Raw genomic sequence first — 13,016 nt, forward strand, 5'->3', positions numbered from 1 at the left:
CTCACCCCCACCCTCTCCATAGCAAGTTATGGCGCACGGCGCTGTAATACGGGAAAAGATGTACCGCTCCCGTACATGGCCGAGAGCCCATAGAAGTGTATGGGGGGCATATACAGGCAGTCCCCGGGTTACATACAAGATAGGGTCTGTAGGTTTGTTCTTAAGTTGAATTTGTGTGTAAGTTGGAACTGTATATTTTATCATTGTAATCCCAGCCAGAACTTTTTTGGTCTCTGTGACAATTGGATTTTAAAAATGTTGGTTTGGCATAAGAAACCGGATTAACACTAAAGCTTCATTACAGACACCAGTGATAACTGTTATAGCTGTTTATTGTAGCCTGGGACTAAAGTACAGGAAATTACCAACATCCAGAGGTCCGTTTGTAACTAGGGGTCGTCTGTAAGTCGAGTGTTCTTAAGTAGGGGACCGCCTGTATCGGCCGAATATACGTCGGCCATATATATGTCCCCCATACATGTGTGTGAATGTAGCCTAAGGCCGCTTTCACACACACAACACGGTTTGGGGACGTATATATACGCCCCCCATAGACGGCTATGGCGACCCGGCGGTGGCATGGAGCCACAAACATGTGGCACAATACCAAATAGTACATGGCTGTGCGGGGTTATTTCTTATGGAGAGGGGAGCAATGAGCAGCGCTCACCCCTCCTCTTCCAGTGAGCTGCCATATGCTTGCCTGGCTACAGACGGGTGAGGATACGTGCTATGTGAAAGCAGCCCAAGTCTGTGACATGAATAGGACTTGAGGGAAGCCATGTGTGTAGCTGGGGAGATGAGTGGACCTGAACAGGGCCAGTAGGTAGGGGCATCAATTTGCTGTCAATGTGCTAGTAGGTAGGGGCATCAATTTGCTGGATCGGCTGCAGGTCTTCTAACCCGTCAATATGTCTGAGTTGTGCAGAACGCACCTGAATACTGGACCTGAACTCGAAAAGCAGCTCCGCTCATCTCTACTGGGGACTTTAAATTGCTACAAAACGGACAAAGGAGTGAGCAACTTTACAAAAATGATAGCCCAGTGTGTACATGGGGAGAAACACTATTTCTGGTCATTATGTAAATGTAAACGTATACTTTGTAGCAGCTCTCATTGTTGCAGTCCTTTCTAAACTGTTAGGTAGAGACCTAGCTGCTGTGACTCACTTCTCCCCCTCCCCTCTGCATACAACTTCTATGCAATAGCACACCTGCGTGAGATTCTGCTTCTTGCTATTCATATTTATTGTATATTTTAGACATTTTCAACCCCATAACAGAAGGCAACTTTAGTTTTTTCGATTTTTTTTATATCGTGTAGGTTTTATAGTCTTACATTCTGTAAAAAGATTACGGTAGTTCCATTTTTTAAAATTAGTTTAATTAGTATGAGAGTGACCTGTTAACTCCGGCACTCACAAAGACAGCGATTGAAAATGCTGGAGATACCCGACTCCTGTGCTGAGCAATTTCCAACACTCCCCTACTATTTAAAGGAAATCTACCATCAAAATCAAGCATGATAAACAAGGGCACTTCCTCATAGATCTAAACACAGTGACTATGCTAATCTTCTTATATTTGTTATCCATGGTCTCCTTCTTTCTGAAATCGAATTATGCTAATGAGCCTGAAAGGCTCTAGGGGTGTTACCAGACCCCTCTGTGCTGCAGAAAGAAGGAAGGAAGCCATGCATAACATATATAAGAAAATTACCACAGTCAGAGTGCCTGGACCTATGAGTAAGTGCCCCTGGTTTATCATGTTGGATTTCTGATGGTAGAATCCCTTTACTGGAACCGCAAAACACATTCTGAAGCTGCTGTTAGTTCTATTTTAGTGCTAAAAGCTCCACTCACAATGATGGACTCCAGCCTAATGGTAAAACTTACACTTTAATGGTGGGGGTTGTAATAAAGTTGATATAACTTTATTATGTACTGATTAATTTTTGCATTCAGCGAATGGACTTTATACAGGAAACTTCATCGCTTTATCTAGTCTATTGTATGTTTTAGTTCCAAGTTCCAACCCTGTAATAATATATTCATAAACAGTCAACACATCATTTTTCAGATTTAAAAATATGATTGGATATTGACTGTAAGGACCCTGAGCGCTTGTCTACACAATACTGTGTGCAGTGTCGCATTGAAGTTCAGAGGTTTGTAACTCATAGTCGCACTCTCGTGGATGAACTAGATATACTTTCAGATCCTGCTGTGATATGTCTGCAATGCACAGAGGAATGTTTAGCACATTAACGCCCAAGGTGTTTTCCTTATACAAAGTAGCTTCAATATACAGAAGAAGATCTTGTGGATGAGTGTGCTGGCCATGCACACCACAGACAAGGGAACAATTTATAAGTTTTGGGCAAGTAGGAAAGACGGAAAGGGAGTATCACTGACTGCAGACAAAGGGCTAGGACCAACCATGAGCGGGGCTGCTGGCAAGTCGTCATGTTAGGATGTGTCAGGCACTAGGGAGACCGCTGGGCAAAGACATGAACATAAGCCGCTGATTCTTCTTAAAACTATGGGTCTCCCTTAAAGGGACACCGTCTGGGGAGAAAATAGAAATAATTCTATACTTCTCCAAAGGACTAGTCAAGTTCATTTCGCACATGTTTATCAGGGCCTCTACATCCCCGAAATAATCGGAAATGCTAGCTTATTGCTAGCACTTGCGATTATTTTGCCCTCTCTGCCACCTTCACGCCAGTGAGGCGTGAACTGCTACCGTATTATTTACTGAAATAATGTAACAAAAAATGAGTTGTCTCATGGGTAAAATATTTATGCACTCAAAATGGATTGAAGCAAATATAAAAGAAGAAACTATCATCTTAAAGGGAACCTGTCATGGCGATTTGGGACCCTAAATCACTCAACATGGTTCGATGTCCAAATATGCCCTGTAATATTTTTAAGTATTGTTTAAAAACAACTCAACTATATACTCACCTTCTCCCTCGTTCCCTCTGGCACCTGTATGTTACGGCAAGTGAAGCCGACGTAGTACATCCCGGCTTCAATGTGTAAAGCACATGCACACTGGCATTATCCTGCCATGACTTGCTGAATTGCGAGAGGAGGCGACAACTGGTCCGATCTCATAGAACTCAAGCCTATCTAAGTATAAAAGCTTATTTTTTACATTTTTCTCCACAGCCATCAAACAGGTTGATTTGGGACCCTAAAACACAGGTTCATGAGGACCTGCAATTGGTTTGGGGTCCGAAATCGACCCCAAACAACCCCTGCTTGTCAAACTCCAACACTGCCCGAGTGACCCTTTTGGCTCTGGCATCAGCCAGGGAGTGGGAGAGTTGACGTTTTTAGAAAGGGAAAATTGTTGAGATGAGTTTTGCATCTTTTCATTTTTAAACCCATTTTGACCCTTTCCTATAAAGACAAAAAAAAAAATAACATGCTGGAAAAACCTTTCCAAAGACTTCATGCATCATATATATGCCTGACAACACAGTTCTTAACCAAACTGCCCCGAGTACTTCACTAGAAGCTACGTACAGGCATATAGCAACATATTACACTCAATTGTCTGTCTTCCCTCTCATTCAAAAAGAAACAACTTTTATGAATAAAGAACTTGTCAGGAACTTGTAGGATTCAGCTTCTGCTCAATGAACCACATTTGCTGAAGACACACCACGGATGCATTTTGTCAATTCTGCCCAGGGCCAAAAGACATAAAAGGAACTGAGTTATTACAGGCAAACTTGTTTTTCAGAAGGCTGTTCCCGTGACTGACAGTGTACAATTTACACAAGGGGTGGGGCTAACGAAGCGACTGAACCAGAAAGGCGCACACAGCTCTCCTCCGACAACCACTGGAGGTCTGTCACTCAGTGTGGAGAGTGCTTTTTACACAGGCATGCCAAAAAGTCACATCACACATAGAGCTGATGCCTGAAGGCCATACATAGCAACCGCACATGACTGTGTCAAGCAGATTTACACAAATATTTTCCGGTTAATATAAACTAAAATTACAATAAAAAAGGCAACAGGTAAAAAAAAAAAAGTTATTTCATTTACGACTAAAATAAACAGTACTGACACAGTGAATGCATAAGTAAGTATTAAAGGGGTTGTACTAAGTATGCACGTCCACAGGACAGAGGACAGCTGGGACCCCCACTATCCACAAAAATAGACCCCCAGCAATCTGGAGAACGAATGTACCTTTCTCACTATGGAGCACCAAGGTAGAGTTTGTATTCATTCATTAGTGTGAGCGCTATCTCTGGAACTTACATAGCCAATGAATGGAAATGCTGGAGATACCAGACTGCTGTGCTCGGCAATTTTCGGCACTACTATTCAAAAGACGTCAAAATCAAGCATGAATAAACCAGGACACTTAAGCATAGATCCAGGCACCGTGACTTTGCTAATCTTCTTATATTTGTTATCTATGGCCTCTTAACGTCTAAAATCAATTTTTAAAATTATGTTTATGAGCTTTCTGAAGGGCTCCTGGGGGTGCTAACAGAGTGCCTCCGTTTACACCCTGTTACCCAGTGCAGGAGCACTTCCTTCCACTCACTGTGTGAGATTACATTAGGCAGAGGGAGGGGGAAGTGCTAAGGGAGCGGAGGGGGAGACAGTCTAACACCCTGTGAAGGTACAGTAACGCCCCTAGGTGCCCTTCATGCTAATTAGCATAATTACAAAAAATGATTTTAGAAGTAAGGAGGCCATGGATAACAAATATAAGAAGATTACCACAGTCACGGTGCCTGGATCTATGAGTAAGTGTCCCTGGTTTATCATGATGGATTTTTTATGCTAATTTTCTTTACTGGATCCACAAAGCATTCTAAAGCTGACACTCCCTGAATTAGTTAAAGCAAGACCCCCATTCTCCAGATGGCTGGCGGTCCCAGCAGTCAGACCCTCACTGATCAGCTTGTTATCCCTTTAAAGTGATAACATAAAAATTTGGTACAACCCCTTTAAGTAAAATACAGTCTAGTAAAAATGCCTTTTTAGACTCTGTTCACACCAGTAGCAGAGCTTCCACAACATACAATATGCAATAATATTTAAACAACTGTTACGTACATAAATAACCAGTTCTTGAAGTTGATTGAGAAACAGAAAGGAAAGCCAAGCGTAAAAATCTGAGTGACATTTACAAGGGTCAAATGAAGGACAAGTCTAAAATGAAAAAAACGTGTCAGGGTCACGGGTGCCTAAGGTTTACCAATGCATGTGAACAGGGTCACCTAGATAACATACTTGAGAGTAGCTTTAAGCCAAATGACAGGAAGTGCAGCCATTTTGAATTTGCTTCTTAGAAACCAATCACTTTTTGGGGGGGTTAAAGAAGCTTATAAAAATAGAGATGCCGGTACTGCTGCAATAACAAACTTAAATGGATCCAATTATGAAGATTTTTTTTTTTTTTTTTTTTAAATAAAGTTGCTTTTCATATTCTTAGTCAAAGCTTATAAGCAGACACTGAGGGTGGGGGCCTTTATCATGGCTTGTACCCTAGTTTGATTGCCAGTTTTATTCCCCCGATGCCACCTGAGTGTGTGAAGCATTGGTGGATTTGCTACGGCCGGCACCAGGCTATAGCAGAATTCTATGCCAGGAAGGACTGCTCACAGCATCTTAGTATATTGGAATCATAGAGCGGCAGGGGGAGTATTAAGAGGGGAGCACAATGCTCCCAACTGTGATAGATCCCCCCAGGTGCTTTCCAACAAGACCAGTTCTTAGCATAGGCTCCTGACTTCAGTGTGGATTGGTAACCCTGTGATTGCTGCAGTCCTCTTCGAGACATGGAAATGGTCATCCTGGCTGTCTGTACAAAATGTCTCCTTTAATCTACCTATACGTACGTGTACAATTTCGGGCCACAAACAACAACCAGTCGTCCATGGTTTGGGTCCAGTTTGTTATTGTTGTGGGCGGTCAATGCAAATACGGACAGGAATAGGACCTGCTCTATAATGTGCGGCTCAGGTAGTCGGCTCACACATGGGGGTCGAGGAAACCACAACCGTGGGTATGAGCGCATAGTAAAGCATTTGTTACCGAGTAAACAGAAGGACAGCACAAGGACAAATACTGTGTTAGGCTACATTCACACGACCGTATGATTTCTCCAGTCCCGTATTTACGGGCTGTATGAGCACGTATATATACACGTGACGTTTTTCATCCATATGCAGCACGTATTTAACCCGTATTTTATACGTGACCATAGACTTCGAGGGCATACGGAACTGAAATAAGGGAGAAAATAGGACATGCTCTATATTTTTATACGGCCAGTATACGGTACGGTACGCTCCAGTGTCAAAAACGGCAATATAAATGGTTGGACGTATTGTCCATTGAAATGAATGTGGCCGTATGTAACCCGTAAAACAGTACGTATACGACCGTTTTCATACGTCCGTGTGAATGTAGCCTAACTGTGCACGAGTCCTTAAATCAATAAAATATACGGTAATTGCTAAATTACTATCCAAGAATAATAAAGAAAATTTGATTGAAAAAAGAAAGCAATTAAAAGACATCTACCACCAGATTACTCGTGGTAAACTGTCCACACAATCCAATCAACTTTAGGGGGGGGGGGTTTCTGACTTTCAGGGGTCCGGAATACCATGAAAAATAACTTTCTAAAAAATGAGGCGCTTCATTAGAAAGTTAGGAAAAAGCCTGCAATCAACCCCCATTAGGTAACGAGCATGATAGCAGTAATCTGGTAGTAGATGTCCTTTAAATTAAATTTAACACCTTTCACATCACAGGCGGTCCCCAACTTTATAACACCCGATTTGCATATGACCCCTAGGTATAAATGGACCTCAGGATGTTGGTAATTTACTGTACATTAGCCCTAAGTTACAATGATCAACTGTAACAGTTATCACAGGTGTCTGCAATGAAGCTTTATTGTTCATTGTTGGTTCTCATGACAACCCAACATTTTTAAAATCCAATTGTCACAGAGACCAAAAACATTTTGTCTAGGATTCGAATTAAAAAATATACAGTTTTGACTTGCATACAAATTCAACTTAAGAACAAACCTACAGAACCTATCTTGTATGTATCCTGGGGACTGCTTGTAATGTAGAGCGCACACATTTTAGGTACCTACATGACTGTAATACTCTCAGGAATTTTTTTTAAAGTGTTAAAGTGATACGAACTTTAAAAGAAAGGTCAGCAAGGTCGGTGAAAAAAGAATAGCTTATGTCTTCTCAAATGGATAGAGGCTAGAAAAAAAAAATCTGCTTAGTAAGGCCCTTCCCCATCTGGTCACTAGAAGGTTAAGTGCCTATTGCATGGTTTTTAATGAAAGTTCCCTTTAAACAGTAAAAATAAGCAGAAAATGATCATGAGATTGCAGGAAAGGGGAGACCATTTATTTTTAGGAGGTCGTCCTTTACAGATCTTTCAATAATGAAATAAACGGATGTTCTACTTCTGCTTCATATCAATCATATACAGTACCTATTGTGTATGTCTTGAGGAAGAAGAAACAACATTCGGCTTCAGCGTTTCATCATCCCCTCAAGACTACCGTGGAATTTACACAGCTTGTCAATCAAGTGCTCCTATTTAGAGTCAATTGGCCCTGCCTATGGTGACAATACCAAAATTACACGTAATTATGCCTCTCCCCTTCATGGCATCATGATGACAACAGTGGAAGGGGGGGGGGGGGGGTGTAAAAAGTGGGCAATACTTGACTATGAAAAGAGGGCAAGTCCGAAATGGAAAAACTTTGTCACAGCGTGTTTATGGAGAGAAGCAACGCTAAAGCATTCTTCATGAAGAATGGGAAATGGTGTCAGACCTGATTGGACGCATCTCTCAAGAATATTTTTTTCTAGAGTCATAGATGCCCTTTGGTTGTTTATGGGTCATAACCGAAATCGAAATAACATGTGAGCTGATGCAGGTAAACCAGTACAGACATTTATGGAGCTGCACAACAACATAAAGCCCCTAGAACAGTGGTGGCGAACCTATGGGCACCCTTGCCATCACCCCAGGGCAGTGTTCATGAGACAGCACTCAAGGCCTCTTGCAGCCCAGGACCCTAGAAGGAAGCTACAATGATAATCCAAACTTCTTCTCCTTCTTTCTACTGTATTGGTGTCCTCAAGTGCCTATACCAGTGATGGCTAACCTATGGCACGGGTGCCAGAGGTGGCACTCAGAGCCCTTTCTGTGGGCACTCAGGCCATCACCAGAGATGACTCCAGGTATCTTCCTGCAGTCCTAGACAGCCCAGGACTTGCTGTGCACAGAGGTGTTTTAAAGTGACAGCTGTACCTGGGACTATTTTCTGCTTTATTGGTGTCATCAGGGGCTGGTATCAATGAAAACTGTGACAGAGAAGCGAGTATAAATCACAAAATAAATTTCTGTGTTGGCACTTTGCGATAAATAAGCGGGTCTTTGTTGTAGTTTGGGCACTCGGCCTCTAAAAGGTTCGCCATCACTGGCCTATACAATTCAAATCTGCGAAACAGAAGTAATAAGTTACTGCTTAAATTGTTGCATTGGCACTTTGCGAAAAATACGTGGGTTTTGGTTGTAGTTTGGGCACTCAGTGTCTAAAAGGTTCGCCATCACTGCCCTAGAAGTTGTGGTGATGGATATTATTTACACACTAGTCTCTAGTCAGTGGTCTATTAGGTCCCTACAGACTGCAGAAATACTTACTAGAAGCACTGGTTTTCTCAGTGCTCTAACCCAGCCTATACATTGCAATTGTAATGTCAGGAAGCTTGCAGGTTTCTTTTCTTACTTTCAGCAAATAATTGATTTAGTTTGTGCCACGAAAGGTTTTTCCGATATACTTCCTGAATCAATTCCTTAGGGGTTTTTTTTTTTCAACGAGCCGTGCAGCTGTGTGACATCACATGACCAGGGATATAACAAGCCATGCATCTGTGTGACATCACATGACCAGGGATATGATGAGCCGTGCACCTGTGTGACGTCACATGACCAGGGATATCACAAGCCGTGCACCTGTGTGACGTCACATGACCAGGGACATAACGAGCCGTGCACCTGTGTGACATCACATGAGGGATATAACTAACCCTGCACCCATGTGACACCACATGACCAAAAATATAACAAGCTGGTGCTCTTGTGTGACATAACATGACCATGGAGAGATTTTTACCCACTGGAGCTTCATACAGAGTGACAGCAGTCGGAGATCTAGAAACCAGTAAGGTATTGATACAGAAAGCATAAAGGAAAAGTGTATAACATTTTGTTATACAAACAATATCAATTATTTGCTGAACGTGGACAACCCCTTAACTTAATTTGTTCCCACAATGTACTTTTTTGTGCTTCATTACTGTAATTTTTTTCTGATTTTATTTAGTATTTTATACTGATGTTTTTATTCCTTTTTTTTATTTCCCTCTTTTTATGAAAGATGTCATCCTTGTCATCCTATATTATCAATAGATCTGTTGTAAATGAAAGTATTTTAATTTAGGTTGTGAGGATAGAAAGATGTTAGAACAGAAGTACATTGTGGGATAAAACAAATCATTCAAGGTGATTTCTCGTTCTTCAAAACTGAAGCCCTTTTCTTTGGGATGGGCTATAAAATTAGATTATTTGGTGTCCATCTCCACCTTGTAAGTTCCAGTGCTTTGGATAGTGCAGCTTTGTTACATTCAAGTAAAATAGATAATTACAAATTATGAACCAATGATTTGGTGAACAATGAGTGTAATTAGCAAAATAAAATTTGAGGGTCAACAAGAGACTGAAGGTAAAAATAATTAAGTAAAAACAATCACCCGGAATAACCACTTAAATTGTTTTTGCGAGGCCATCCAGGCATATGTGGCACGTGTGTCAAATGCTTGATCATTTTTACTTGACGGTAATTTTTTTTTTTTTTCCATAATTTTTACATTATTATTTTTCTGAAAAAAATTATTATTGAAATAAGAAATTTGAAATAAAATGATATTTTCTACTAATTTAGTATCTGTTCTGCATAACAATTTTGCCCTTTCTGTAACAAAAATTTTCGCAGTGCTCCAGTTATGCCTATGACAGATCTATGTTGATACAGGGGGGTAACTACAATGGTAGCAGCCTTAACGGCTGCTGTGGGGCCCGCAGTCTCATGGGGGCCCTGGCACCCGACCTGACACACTATAGAATGGCAAATGTGCACCATTATGCTGCACATTTTAAATCATAATATGTATATTACAGTACACAGCTGAGGAACTCTGATAAGAAATGTCAAGGGAGGAGACAGCAGGAATAAGAATCTCTCATCTCTAGCTTCCTTCCGTCTGCTTCCCCATGTGGTCTGAAATCACTGAGACAGATATGTGCCTTCAACCCCCCTGGGATAAGAAGGCAGCCTGGCAAAGGGGGGCCCATTCAGAAGTCTGCTATGGGGCCTAGCCTCCCCTAGGTATGCCCCTAGTATACCTCGGAATTCCTGCAGGAACTGTAACAAAGCTGTAACCAAAATCCAGTGTTCTGCCCTTTAGCTTAGGTCAAATGCATCCAAGTAGCAACTCCAGAGGAGACACGACCAGGGCATTGTCCCCTGTAGGGACTGACTTGCTTATAATGACGGAACTTCTGACATAACAGCACAAGCCCGTGTAGTGTAGTAGGTGATGAATTGTTCCAAGACAGTCACATTGACAGCTTTCTTTTTAGTACTCCTTAAAACAAAAAAATCACACTTTCTTGAGAGCGGACTCTCTTTCTTCAGATTTAACTCCTGTTGTCACCATTTAAGAAGTGACATTCCAAGGAGAAAGAGAATCCCGCTGTTTGTCATCACTACAGCTTAGCTACACACGTCTCTCCTTAGTAAATTTACATGGAAGGTCCCTGAATACAAACCTCAGTGTAGAGGGAAAAAAACAAACAAAAACAAATCATATCTACAATTTACAAATTGTTTCGGAGGAGGCAGATAATAGAAGTGAATAAAGACATGTATTTGAGAGCCGTATATTGTTGTTTCTGCCTCCAATAATCATACTTAACAGAGATACCAACTGGGTGATTGGACTCCTGGGTTTACTTAGGAAATATTATGGTACCACCACTGTGTGAGGGGTAGAAACAATAAGCCTGGCTATGCAAAGTGTATTTTGTATCAAAAGAGCGAGGAATAGAAGCCTAAAGCTTGTAAGTAGCCGGTGACGTGTGGAAACTGTGACCGATTCACAATAACACGTGGAGTATCAAATAAAAATAAAAGTAAATGTGTGAGCCAATGACAAGGACAAGTAGGACTTTACTTTATTTATTAATTATATATATATATATATATATATATATATAATTTATTTTTATGATATTTTACTATATTTACCATACCAGTGAAGCCTATGATAGATCTATCTTGATACATGGGCGTAAGTCCCCATTGATTTGGACATAAATACAGTCCTAAAGATGTCATCGAGGGGCGACAATCAAAGCAAATATAGCAGCACCTACATGCCGCTGGCTTTTGACTGACGCCACCAGTTTTGGTGGCAGTCAAGTGATCAATACCAGCATCCAGTACCAACTCCAATCGTGAGTGTTACAGGTGGGTGTGAGCTGCTATATGCAGCAAACACCCAGATTGTGTGTAGGAGACTCAGCCTCTTAAGAGAGTCACAAGTCATTAAGTGGTTAAAATAAATAAATCATCAAAATTCAGCGCGATTAACACAGGGACACTTACTCATAGATCCAAGTGCCATGACTGTGGTAATCTTCTTATATCTGTTATCCACGGCAACCTTCCTTCTAAAATGAACTTTTAAAAATTATGCTGAGTCGGAAGTGCTCTACTAGAGCCCCACTGTGCTCTGGTTCCACAGGCTTTAACACTGTGAGGAGCACCTACCGCCTGAAAGTAAAGCAAGAGGGAAGGGGGAAATGCAGAAGGATGGGTAAGAACATTGAGAACAGCCTGTGATGGAGGGGTTCACGTAGCGCTCTAAGAGGTCATCTAGTTAATTTGCATAATTTTAAAATTGATTTTTAAAAGAAAGGAGACCATGGATAACAAATATAAGAAGATTACCACAGTCACAGTGCCTGGATCTAAATGTTACTTGTTTTTTTATTTAAATATTTTTGCTCTTAGAACCAAGGACATAACAAAAACTGTTGAAAACAAACACATAGGGGCTTATTTACTAAGGGCCCGCGGACTGCACTATCGTCGGGTATTCCGTCGATTTCCGTTTTGCACAGCATTTAGCAGGGGTTTTTGGCACACGCGATTGGATTTTGGTGTATTGGTGCCAGCTTTCATGCGTCACAAATCGGGGCAAGCCATCGGATGATCCAACGCATTCGGACTGAGCGTGGGATTTAACTTGTGTCGCAAGGCAAGGAACCTACATGCACCGAGAAGAAGGTGAACCTGAGAAGACGGACCTGAGTGGGGAGCGACACATGCAGGATATCGGGCGCACAATCTTAGCGAATCGCGCTGGAGTCCATGATTGTCGGACAACGCACAGTGGGGATCATGAAAGCAACGGGTAAGTAAATGTGCCCCATAAAGTTGCCTGAATAAATGGTGTTTTCTCACTCCCCTTCAAAATAAATAGTTGGTAAGTTGTAGGCAACATGAAATAAGGTACGGTAAGTAGCGTATTGTTCGGACTATAAGACACACTTTTTAGCAAGAAAGAGTCTTCTTACCAAGTGCCTGCATCTTATACAGGCAGTCCCCGGGTTACGTACAAGATAAGGTCCGGAGGTTTGTTCTTAAGTTGAATTTGTATGTAAGTCGAAACTGTATATTTTATAATTGTAGATCCAGACAAAAAAAAAATTTGGCCCCAGTGACAATTGGAGTTTAAACATTTTTTGTTGTAATGGGACCAAGGATTATCAATAAAGCTTCATTACAGACACCTTACAGCTGATCATTGCAACCTGGGACTATAGTAAAGCATCCAGAGAGCTTCACCAGAGGTCAGAGGGGTC

The 13,016-nt window shown here is 41.4% G+C and overlaps 1 protein-coding gene and 1 long non-coding RNA gene across 5 annotated transcripts in view; one reads left to right on the plus strand and one right to left on the minus strand.

The window, feature by feature from the left end:
* The window catches only part of WDPCP (WD repeat containing planar cell polarity effector), a 217,873-nt gene that overhangs the window by 51,525 nt on the left and 153,332 nt on the right, over positions 1 to 13,016 (minus strand). The gene's annotated exons all lie outside the window — the stretch shown is intronic.
* Positions 1 to 13,016, plus strand: part of LOC140121124 (uncharacterized) — a 76,836-nt gene that overhangs the window by 23,225 nt on the left and 40,595 nt on the right. The gene's annotated exons all lie outside the window — the stretch shown is intronic.

Source organism: Engystomops pustulosus, chromosome 3, assembly GCF_040894005.1.
Source record: "Engystomops pustulosus chromosome 3, aEngPut4.maternal, whole genome shotgun sequence".
Classification (NCBI taxonomy): Eukaryota; Metazoa; Chordata; class Amphibia; order Anura; family Leptodactylidae; genus Engystomops; species Engystomops pustulosus.